This window comes from Ornithorhynchus anatinus, chromosome 9, assembly GCF_004115215.2.
Source record: "Ornithorhynchus anatinus isolate Pmale09 chromosome 9, mOrnAna1.pri.v4, whole genome shotgun sequence".
In the NCBI taxonomy this organism is placed as follows: Eukaryota; Metazoa; Chordata; class Mammalia; order Monotremata; family Ornithorhynchidae; genus Ornithorhynchus; species Ornithorhynchus anatinus.
In genome coordinates, this window is record NC_041736.1 from 47276628 (window position 1) to 47289371 (window position 12744).

Below are 12744 nucleotides of genomic sequence, written 5' to 3' on the forward strand. Positions count from 1 at the left end.
CCTCATTTTGGCCTCGGTTTAATCGAACATAGTCCCGTATTTCATATCGACAATTGATGGTCACTGGAGTCACAAACAGCCTTCTGTTCTGAAGAGAATCTAATGGAGCAGAGAAGCAACCACAAACCTCCATATTTACAATTGGAAACAGGGTAAGAACACAGAGAGGAATAACAGAAACAAAAGTAAACATTACATAATTAACTCGGTGACAGATGAAGAGATTGACACAAGAGCCCTAAACGGCTGATGGGGAGACCTGCCCAGGAAGGTGGGAATTAGTTGGGAAATATATCTTGGAGGTGACAACTTTTTAAGAGAGTCTTGTAACTGGGGAGGATGAGGTCTGGTGGATTTGAGTGGGTAAGGAGTTCCACACAGGGAGAAAGGAGTGAACATTGTATTCTGCGCACAGTAAGCGCTCAATAAATAAAATCTGAATGAATGAATGAACATTGGTTCAGAGGCAACTGAACTGCAAGTGAGGAGCAGTTTGACTACACAGGAAGAGTGAAAAGTACAATCTGTGGGAGATTGTAAGATCCTTGGGGGCAAAGATTGCATGTGCCAACTCTATTGTAGTGCACTCTCCAAAGTGCTTAGTACAGAGTTTTGCACACAGTTAGCACTCAATACCACCGATTGATTGGAAAGAGAGAGATAACTGACCTCAGTGTGGGCAGGAAACATGCCTGCCAACTCTGTTCTCCCAAGTGCTTAGTACAGCAGCGTGGCTCAGTGGAAAGAGCCCGGGCTTGGGAGTCAGAGGTCATGGGTTCGAACCCCATCTCTGCCCCTCGTCAGCTGTGTGACTGTGAGCAAGTCACTTTACTTCTCTGGGCCTCAGTTACCTCATCTGTAAAATGGGGATGAAGACTGGGCGCCTCGCATGGGACAAGCTCATTCCCCTGTCTCTCCCCCAACGCTTAGGACGGTGCTCTGCACATAGTAAGCGCTTAACAAATACCACCATTATTATTATTACAGTGCTCTGCACACAGTAAGCATTCAATAAATACCATTGATGATGATGAGGATGATGAGGATGAATAACTCTGAAGTCAAGGATTAAGAGTTTGATTAGGAATTTCTTTAATATTCCCCAAGATGGGTAACAAATGGAAGACTTTGGAGGAAGGGACTAACTAATGTGTTGGAAAGATATATGTGGCTTATTCACTCATTCAATAGTATTTATTGAGCGCTTACTATGTGCAGAGCACTGTACTAAGTGCTTGGAATGTACAATTCGGCAACAGATAGAGACAATCCCTGCCTAGTGACGGGCTTACAGTCTAATCAATATACATGCTTATATTGGAAAGACTCAAGAGGGGAGATCCTCAAGATGAGGAGATCAATAAGGATGCTGGACAGTAGTTACCCAGCAGAGAGGTGGTGAGGGCTTCAGTCAGACTAGTAGTAGTAAATCTGGAAAGGAAGGGGTGAGTCTGTGAGATATTAGATGGGAAGACCTGGTGGGATTGAAAGTTCATCTGAATGTGGTAAATAATAATGTTGGTATTTGTTAAGCGCCTACTATGTGCCGAGCACTGTTCTAAGCGCTGGGGTAGACGCAGGGGAATCAGGTTGTCCCACGTGGGGCTCACAGTCTTCATCCCCATTTTACAGATGAGGTAACTGAGGCACCGAGAAGTTAAGCGACTTGCCCAAAGTCACACAGCTGATAAGTGGCCGAGCCGGGATTCAAACCCATGACCTCTGACTCCAAAGCCCGTGCTCTTTCCACTGAGCCACGCTGCTTCTCTAAATGACAACTACAACTAGGAGTCAAAAATGGCACCAAGATTGTGAGTGTCAGTTTCTCTGGGGGGTGAAGAGGGCAGTGAAGATGGCAAGAAAGGGGGAGAGAGTGTGAGGTGATTACCCCCGCTATCACCTGACAATCATGGCTCATCAAATGGCCTAGCTTTGGCTCAGAGCAGGGAGAAGGGGAGGTACAGACATGGCTTTCATCCCACGGTTCTGAAACCTTTTTGAAATGAACACTGATATAAAAAAGGTTTATACAGCTATGCCTAATGGAGGGAACTGGATGGGAAATATCATTACTGGGTTCTGCTTCCTCCTTCTACAGACTCACTGAACATTCCTCCCTCCACATTTGCTGCATTGTCATTCGCATTTCTCCTCAGGCACATCTAGTCGATTCCTCCCAGGCAGAACTGCACTAAAACATCTTAGACGGTTCCATAAACACCATTTTCCATTTTCATATGAAAATGCTTTCACTTACCAGTCTAGGATAGACATTCAGCAGGTAAGCAATCACTGAAATGATAACATTTTTTTTGACTAACTGCAACCCTTCAGAAAAGTTGACGCCTCATATCTAATTAGGACAAGTTATTCTTACTCAAAGAGTGAGCTTTTTTCTTTGACTAGAAGGTGCAAATTAAGTACTGGAGAACTCCTCCTGCATGAGTTGTGACAGACAGGCGAAACTAAATGAACATTCATTTTCATTCTGTCTGAAATGTTTCTTTTGATGACTTTGCTGTCTGGATAACTGTGCTATCATCTGGAAGTTTTCCGAACATCTTGGGGATAGGAGAAACATCAGATGTGGCACCCTTGGGGAGGTTTTGGCAGCTGGCAGGCCTCAAGATGTTCAAAAACCCAAAAACTTACAGTATTTAATATGCTCTTTTCACTTTAAAGGCAAAAGACCCTGACGTTTGATGGAAGCTCCTAGGATTGGGTGTGTGTAGCTGGGGAGGAGGGGCAGTGGATATGGGAAACCTCCTAAATCCTGGATGTTGAGTGACCAGAGACTTTGCACATTCACAGTTCTGTTGACCAGTGTCAATTCTCTATTGACAATGTTTGGACTGACCAGATTTTTGCCTCCAAATACTTTTAAACAAGAATTCTAGTTAAACCCATAATCCCAGCCATGTGCCACACACCATAGACACACATGCACACACTCGCTCTTCTTCGTGGAGCTGATGCGTTTGATTGAGAGTGCTGGCAATGTTTCGGCTTTTGCTCCTTTGTTGCATGATCCTCTTGAAGCTTCTGCTCTAAAGGAGCTTTCTTTTTCTTGACCGCAGTGCTCCCTGCTACACTGATTCTCCAGTTTTTCAACGGGATGACACAAAATTTGAGGCTGTTCTTAACTGCATCTTCAAGATGCTTCCTTTGTCCTCCAGATGCCCATATTTCAACGCATGATAACAACGATTTGGGGATCCTGCTATCAGCCTTTCTCTCCAGCAGAATTGTGGAGAAGCAACACAGCCTAGTGGATAAAGTATATGCCTGGGAGTCAGAAGAACCCGGGTTTTAATCCCAGCTCGGCCACTTGTCTGCTGTGTGAGTGGGCAAGTCATTTCCCTTCTCTGTGCCTCAGTTACCTCATCTGTAAAGTGATGATTAAGACTGTGAGCCCCATTTGAGACATGGACTGTGACTAACCTGATTATCTTATATCTTCCCAGCACATAGTAAGTGCTTAACAAATACCATTTAAAAAAACCCCAAACCACAGCAAACAAAAACAACCAGAATTGTATTGAGATGAGTATGGCTCAATCAGTGTAGCGACTGAATTTATAAATTGTTTTCGATCCAGTTGTCCACTTGAGAGCCTCCAGGTGAAAGCTCCTGGAAGAGAGAAGCAGCTTGGGAGTCAGAGGTCATGTGTTCTAATCCCAGCTCCGCCGCTTGTCAGCTGTGTGACTTTGGGCAACTCACTTAACTTCTCTGTGCCTGTTACCTCATCTGTGAAATGGGGATTAAAACTGAGCCCTACATGGGACAACCTGATTACCTTGTATCTACTCCAGCGCTTAGAACAGTACTTGGTACATAGTAAGCACTTAACAAATAACACCATTATTATTATCTCAAGGAATCCAGTATGGCATCTGAGGTGGGTCCAGGTCCCAGAATCCTCCAGGGAAAGTAACACTCTTGCTCCAGAGGCCTTTACTTTGTTGAGGAGTCTGATGCCACGTTGCTTGGGTCCTGTTTCATAATCAGGGAATTAAAGCCAGCATTTCTTTTTTAACGGTATTTGTTAAGCACTATTTGCCAGGCACTGTCCTAAGCATTGGGGTAGATACTAAGTGATCAGGTTGGACACAGGCCATGTCCCACATGGGACTCACAGTCTTAATCCCCATTTTACAGATGCAGTAAATGAGGCTCAGAGATGTTATGTGACTTGTCCAAGGTCGAACAGCAGACAAGTGGCGGAACTGGAATTAGAACCCAGGTCCTTCAACTTCCAGGCCCGTGCCTGTAACTTTTTTCCTGGGAGAAGTTAAGTCTTCAGCTCCTATCCCAGAGACTGATGGTGTATGCTAAGCAAACAAGGCACTGCTTAAGCGTGGACAGGGGACAAGATGGGATTTGGGGACAGGGCAGCTGCTACCTTTAATTCCTCCTGAGGTGGGAAGAGGTATTTGCTGGCAACCAATTTTGGGTCCTGAAGATTCTCTTTGACAGGAAGATATGGATGCCTGGCCAGTCCCATTTGTTAATGGTATTGTGAAAGTGTACGCGTCTCTGCTCTAGAGACTTCTGATGGCAGGGAAGCTTGGATTTCAATAAAATTTTTCTTGACACTGCAGTATTTTTTTCAGAGAACTGGGTATTCTTCTCTGGGCAGTACCATATGCCGACCATTTTTTTTTTAGCTTCTGTAAGCACTGCAAAGGATTAAATGCTCACTTTAATTGACTTGAAAAAATATCTCATTACATTGGAAGAGGTAACTGCCAAGGTTTTCTCTCTTTCTATGCTGATTAGATCTTTGAAATTTCATTAGGAGAATACAGAAGTATTCCTTTTTTATTGAGATGTGTTTCAAAACTAACTTGCAAAAGTGAGAAAAAATGAATTTTACTCCTCCACAGCATGAAACTCCAACAGAAAACAGCTTACTCGTTTGTGACAGTCTCAACACATCTGGAGGACAGATAAGACATCTGAACCCTCATTTTTTTCATTCACTGAACAAAATGGACTTAAATGGCAAACATCTGACAAATGGACAGCATGATTTCATGTGAACGCACTGACATTTCTGAATGAAGATAGCATATGTCCTTTCCTTTTTCTGGGCACTTGTATACCACAGTTTATTTATTCTCCACTGCTGACCATTTAGGAGCTGCATTTTTAGCTTTACAGTATAAAAAATAGTTCATGCTGAAGGACTGGAAAGTTATTTCGTTGCTTTGCTTTATGACATCTTTCCTCCAAAAAGGAAAGGAAATTATTTTCTTTACACCACTTCAGTATCATAATCCCCTAGACTGAAGCTCACTGTGGGCAGGTAACGTGTCTACCAACTCTTTGTTTTGTACTTTCTCAAGTGATTAGTACAGTGTCTTGCACACAGTAAGCACTCAATAAATACCATCGATGATAGTAATCCAATATTGATCTTAATTCTCTCCCAACAGCATGGCCTAGAGGATGGAGCATGGGCTTGGGTCCTAATCCTGACTACACCGTGTATGTGCTGGGTGACCTTGGGCAAGTCACTTAACTTTTCTGTATTTCCATTATCTCACCAGTGAAATGGGGAATGAGATGTGAGCCCCATGTGGGACATGGGCTGTGCCCAGACTATCTTGTATCTTCTCCAGAACTTAGTACAGTGGCTGGCACATAATAAGCGCTTAACAAATATATTAAAAAATACATAAAAAGTTCAGGCCTCCTCCTCCTCGTAGTTTAGAGCTTTGCAAGCCACTAGGTGGCATTAAGCATTTTCAATGGGGGACACAAACTGGAATCCCAGCAATGGTAAATCATCATCATCATCATCATAATTATTATTATTGTGGTATTCGTTACCCGGTTACTTTGTGCCGAACACTTTAGTAAGTGCTGGGGGTGACTGAATCCATTTAGATTAGACCTAGGCCTCATCACACACAGGGCTCACAATCTAAGAGATTTAATCCCCATTTTACAAATGAGGAGACTGAGGCACAGGGAAGTGAAGGGACATGTTTCAGCTGACCCGAGGGCAAGTGGTAGAGCTGGAACTTGAACCTAGGTACTTTGTCTTCCAGGCTTGAGCTCTAAGTCCCACTACTCCTCTGAGGCAACACTCACGTTTTAACATTTAAATGTAAGTACAGACAAGGTTCACTGAGATAGCTGCTCTCCTTGGGCCCCTGTAGGACTCTGCAAAGACTTTTGCCAACCAGCCCTGCTTCAGGAAACTGCTGGAACCTCTTATTCATTCAACTTGCTACATATCAAAGAGATGGCAATTTTCTAAACTTCGGCATTACATAAGATTACCACCAATATGGTCTCTGAACCTGATTTTTACATTCAATCTTATACAGAAATTGGTTTTGAGAAATGCCAAACACATATTTCTAGAATCTAAAGTTATCTTGATTCACTGAAACCTGGGTGCCTTAACCTTTCTTTTTTAATGGTATTTTTTAAGTACTATGTGCCAGGCATTGTATTGCTAGAGGCTGCTAGAAACTGCCCTGTGGAGAAGTCTTTGAGCTGAGTGCCTGAATCCTATATCTTCCATGGTCTAGAACAAAGTTTCTTTGGTCTGGGGCAAAGTACTTGAGGAACCCAATTCTAAAGTCTCTATCTCAGTCCAATTGTTCCTGAGCCATCGTACCTTCTGGCCTTCACCAGTAATTCTGAGTGAAGAAGAGGATGGAGTCTTAAAAAATTGGAAGAGGATGCTCTCTATTCTTTTAGGGGCAATGTCCTTTTATCAGGAGGGTCACAGGGATGTGTATTTTGGATTTTAATTGGAATAGTCACACCACAATCCATTCCAAGACGTTTTGGAATTGGTCAGGGTCATTTTTTTCCTAAGGAAGTGATAATTTATGAATCTCTATAACTGCTTAACCACAGAGGGGTCTTCTTAATGTTTAGAACTCCTAGAGCACAGTTTAGAGGAACTAACTCCTCAAATCATGCAGTAGCAGTAGTTTAACACCATCACTTTTCATGTCCTTTTCATTGTTGGGTTGAGTCTCCAGCTAGCAGCAGCCAAACGACAGGCAGAAGCAACTCACTGATGGGTCTTGACAGAGACAAGATTCCCCTCTGTCATAGCATAACTTGTCCTTGAAGCCTGTTAGTAGACCACTTTGATGTAAAATCCAACTGTCACTGCCAAATTGCTTGGATAATTGCAGACATATATAGACTCCTACGACACATACACCATCTCCATGAAATATCTTTACTTCCCTGCTCCACTATGCCATCTCTAGCCTTTCCCCAGTTGGTCTTATATACTCCAGTAACTTTCTTCCCTCATCCCACTATGATTTCCTCCAACATACTTGCATTTGTGAGCCTACATATAAGAATAGACAGAGCTATACATTCTCACAAGAATGGATGGAAATGCCCTTCATGTTTTACCCCTTAGGATTACCAGCTCCACTCTAACCCCCCACGCTTTCACAAAGACCTTCTTACTTACTTACTTACAAGGCTAGGGTCTACATCTTATGGGTCCTGCCAGCAGTTTGGCTATAATGACCATTAAATCAGAGAAGGACTAAGACCTTCTTACTTAGTCCTTCTCTGATTTAATGCCCATAATAGCCAAACTGCTGGCAGGACCCATAATGTAGACCCTAGCCTTGTTCATCAAATTTCTTTTCCATCCTTTCTCAGAGTCCTCTTCCCTGGGTGATCTATTCTTTCCTTTCCACCCCTCCCTATTTTCTGCCCACCATCCTTAACGTTCCATTTTCTGGACTTGCCTTTTCTATCTCTTTCGCTCTGGCATTCATTTATTCCTTCCCCTAGCCTTCTCCAACTCACTGGTGTATGTATACACACACACACACACATATATAGATAAATATATATATACATATGTATACGCTGGAGGCGGAGGCACGTAGGTGCTTAGCGGGTACAGACCCAAGTGCACGGATGCCAAAGAGGGGGAGGAGATCAGAGTGGGAAGATGAGAGTTTAATCAGGGAAGAGTCTCATTAAAATCTGATAATGGACCTAGTGGGGACTCATCTCTCTAGAATACCTCTCTAGACTGTAACTTCCTTGTGGACAGGGAATGTGTCTACCAACTCTGCTATACTGCATTCTCCCAAGCGCTTAGTACTGTACTCTGTACATAATCAGCACTCAATAAATAGGATTGTTTTATCTCTCAGTATTGGGTTTGAGTGGGCCAGTCATTGCATACCTTGGAGTGACAAGATTTCTTCAGAGAGATGAAAAGGATGTTAGCGTAACCAAGTTGTCCTGTCTCCAAAGTGGGGAAGAGGAGGCCTATAAGGGATGGGAATTTCTGGAAGTTCTTGGCCCATAAATGAAAGGATCTATCCACAGTGGTTGGTCCCAGAGAGCCAATTTTTAGCCAAATGCATGAGACATGCAGTAGCAATTTAAGATGTGTAAATTACAATTGACTTTGGAAGGAATAATTGCCTTCTCAGATGTGTATCCAGCAGGGATCTGTCAAGCTAAATGAGGTTTTACACATCTTAGAGACAAATGAGAAATCTAAATGCTAAGTTTAGCTTGCCCAGACATCTTGCACATGCATGACATTCTGAAGAACTTTGGATCCATAGAGAGAGTGTTTGGTGGTTCTATTGGATACTCTTCGATTATCAAGGCAAATGCCTGTTGATTCTGGTTCTGTGGCAGAGGATTATGATTAGGCTGTAGTTTGATAAGCCTTAAATGGATCCTACACCTAAAACGCCTTTGCGAGGACTTGGCAACAAGCCTCACCCCCGCCTGCACACTTTGGGCCTTCTTCGGGACAACATGACTGGCAGGGGCAAAAGCATATGAGTGGCCCTCTTCACACCATTAGCACTACAATCACGCCCTTACATTTTTCTCAACAGGAGATCCTGATTTATTCCTGATTTTAGCCTACATTTTGTCACACTGGAAATGGCCCTTCTGACTGAAATGTGTGTGACAAGACTGCCCAAATATGACAGGGAAGACACTTAGCAGTGGAGTTCAGATCGGGACAAGAAATTTCAGTTCGTCACCCTGCACCACACCGTTTGATCATCTCAGTTTAGGAGCTTGCGTAAGGTTGTCAAGGGAAAAACAAAAAACCAAAAACCCTCCCAAACCACTTAAAATACCACAGTGAACGTCGCATTGTAGGAAAAGTACATGTGGTATAAGGTTGGCCTTTGAATACTAACTCCAAATTCATGGTGCTGAGTCACAATAAACAGAATGTGTCTTGGAAGGTTTTTTTTAATTTCTAAGGGTTTGGGTTATGGAAACAGACCTTACTTAGAAAGGACTGAATTCTAGGCTGCAGGCTATTTATAGTGAGTCCTGCTCTTGTGTCTGGAGCCCCCAAGGGTCACTGCCATGCCTGCTCAAGGACCTATGGTGGGGGAGTGATTTCACTCCTCCCTCCTCTGTTCCTTTCCCGAAGCAGCTGCACTGGCTCTACTCGTTTCCAAACTGCCTTGGGAATTTCAACTCCACGAAGGCCAGGACTGTGTCTGGTAACTTTCGCTATGGTGTTCTCTCCTTCTGTAGCTTTCTCATACCCTCCCCTCACACCTGGAACCCATTCCCCCATAAAAAGCACCATCTTCAAAGACCCTGTTGAAACCCGTCACCTCCAGAAGGCATTCCCTGATTAATTTTCTCTATCTCAAGTCATAGCCACTCAATAATAATGTTGGCATTTGTTAAGCGCTTACTAGGTGCCAAGCACTGTACTAAGTGCTGGGGTAGATACAGGGTAATCAGGTTGTCCCACGTGAGGCTCACAGTCGTCATCCCCATTTTACAGATGAGGCAACTGAGGCCCAGAGAAGTGAAGTGACTTGCCCACAGTCACACAGCTGACAAGTGGCAGAGCCGGCATTCGAACCCATGACCTCTGACTCCCAAGCCCGGGCTCTTTCCACTGAGCCACACTGCTTCTCTATAATCACAGTGTTTACGTACACATGGATTTATATATTCTGCTCTTTAAGAACTTATTCACCTGTGTTTCCATTCCATTTTCAATATTATGTGCCAAGCCCTCTGCTAAGTGCCAAAGTAGACACTATACAGACAAAATCCCTGTCCCACATGAAGCTCACAGTCTAAGGGAGAGGAGTGTGGGAGAGAACAGGATATTTAATCCTCATATTACAGATGAGGAAACAGACACAGATAAATTGTGATTTGCCATGGCCACAAACCAGGCAAGTGGTGGGGCAGGATGTTGAACCCAGATCTCGACTCCCAGATTCACCCTGCTGCCTCCTTTTCTTCTCAATTTTCTGCGTGTAAATTGTTCTGTGTTCATCTTGCCCCATAGACTGTAAAGTCCTTGAGAGCAGAGATTGTGTCTCTTAGCTCCACTGTACACTCCCAAGAGTACATTACAATGCTCAGCACAAAGTAAGTGTTCAATAAATACCACCAATTGCTAAATTGATTGGCTGCTCCTATGTGCTTGGTACAATGCTCTGCGCACAGAAGGTGGGCATGATTGCCCAAGAACAAGCCTGGTGCTCTGCCCTTGACTAAGCTGCATGGTTTCAAAGTTTGCAGATTGACCTGACCTGCCTACACTCAGGTGCAACCTCTGCCTTCCCTACCCACTCAGAGCATCACGGCTGCAGGATTACCGCTCCCTCTAGACTATAATCTTATTGTGGCCAGGGAGTGTGTCTATTTCTTGTTCGATTGTAATAATGACAGTAATAATGATAATGTTGGTATTTGTTAAGCACTTACTATGTGCCAAGCACTGTTCTAAGAGCTGGGGGAGATACAAGGTAATCAGGTTGTCCCAGGTGGGGCTCACAGTCTTAATCCCCATTTTACAGATGAGGTAACTGAGGCACAGAGAAGTTCAGTGGCTTGCCCAAGGTCACAGAGCTGACAAGTGGCGGAGCTGGGATTAGAACCCAAGGCCGTGCTCTTTCCACTGAGCCACGCTGTAGCCTCCCAAGTGTTTAGTACAGTGCTCTGAACATAGTAAGCACTCAATAAATACGACTGACGGACTTAAAGCTGAACAGGAAGCGATGCATACGAGAGGGCCCGGGAGATATTCAATCAATCAATGGTATTGAGTGCTATTCTAAACCTCCCATCGAGGTACACTGTGGGGGTTGTGTGGTGGACCCAAGAGGCCGCTGCCATGTACCATCTTGGCACCTTCTTGAGACCTCACCTCTCCTTATCCCTGAGCCTCCCCCGGGACTCCCCAAGCACTTCGATACACCCCCCCGCCCCACTTCTAGGTGCTTGATACAGTGCTCTGAGCACAGAAAATGCTCAATAACTACCACTGATTACGTATATACCCTATACTCCGCTGACACCTTCTCCTCCAGCCTCCTCCCTGACCTCCTTGCCTCCCATCTCTCCCCAATCCAGTCCATACTTCGTTCTGATATCCGGATCGTTTTTCTAAAAACCGCATTCAGTTCGTGTTCCCCTTTTCTCAAAAACCTCCAGTGGTTCTCCACGCACCACCTTACCTTATCAAACAGAAAGTCCCTACCACTCAATCAGCTCTCCCCCTCCTACCTTCCTTCACCGATCCTCTACTACAACCCGACCCGCACACTGGGCTCCTCTAATGCCCACCCATTCACTGTATCTTGATCTCATCTATCTTGTCACCAAACCCCTGCCTCCTCCCTATGACCTTTAACTCCTTCCCTCTTCATATCTGACAGACCACCGCTCTCCCTGCTTCAAAACCATTTGAAAATCACAATCCAAACACTTATTGCGATGCTCTGCACATAGAAAGCACTCAACAAACACCACCGATTGATCTCCTTGAAGAGGCCTGCATCCCACCCTCAGCTCCACAGCACTCACGTCTGTCTTGCCGCTGATCTCTCATCAACGTCCTGCCTCTGGCCTGGAATGCCCTCTCCCTCTTCATATTCGACAATCGCTCACCCAACTTTCAAAGACTTATCGTAGGCACAAGTCCCCCAAGAGACCTTCCCCTCCGAGGCTCTCATTTCATCTTCTCCCACTCCGCCTGAACTGGGATTTGTACTCTTTATTCACCCTTCCCTTAGCCCCACAGCACTTACGTACGTATCTGTAATTTATTTATATATAGTAATCTCTGATTCCCCAAAAGACTGTAAGCTTGGTGCGGGCAGGGACCCCCTTACCAACTCTGTTATATTGTACTCTTCCAACTGCTTAGCACAGCGCTCTGCACACAGTAAGCGCCCAATAAATATGACCGATTATTGATTATCCTTATACTAAGCAGCGTGGGAAGTGGAAAGAGCCTGGGCTTCGGAGTCAGAGGTCATGGGTTCGATTCCCGGCTCTGCCACTTGTCAGCTGGGTGACTGTGGGCAAGTCACTTAACTTCTCTGTGCCTCAGTTACCTCATCTGTAAAATGGGGATTAACTGTGAGCCTCATGTGGGACAACCTGATTACCCTGTATCTACCCCAGCGCTTAGAACAGTGCTCTGCACATAGTAAGCGCTTAACAAATGCCGACATTATTATTATACTATCCTATTTCTCCTATCTTTAATTTAATATTTGCCTCCCTCTCCATACTTATAGTTCCTTATGGGCACATAGGGCTCAGTCTTGATCCCCATTTTACAGATGAGGGAACTGAGGCAGAGAGAAGTGAAATGACTTGCCAGTGGTCACAGAGTCGACAAGTGGCAGAGCCGGGATTAGAACGCTTGACCTTCTGACTCCCAGGCCCGTGTTCTATCCACTATGCCATGCTGCTTCTTAAAAGAGCTTA

The 12744-nt window shown here is 44.4% G+C and overlaps 1 long non-coding RNA gene across 1 annotated transcript in view; it reads right to left on the bottom strand.

Moving 5' to 3' along the window:
• The window catches only part of LOC114814323, a 42134-nt gene that overhangs the window by 27578 nt on the left and 1812 nt on the right, over positions 1-12744 (bottom strand). The gene's annotated exons all lie outside the window — the stretch shown is intronic.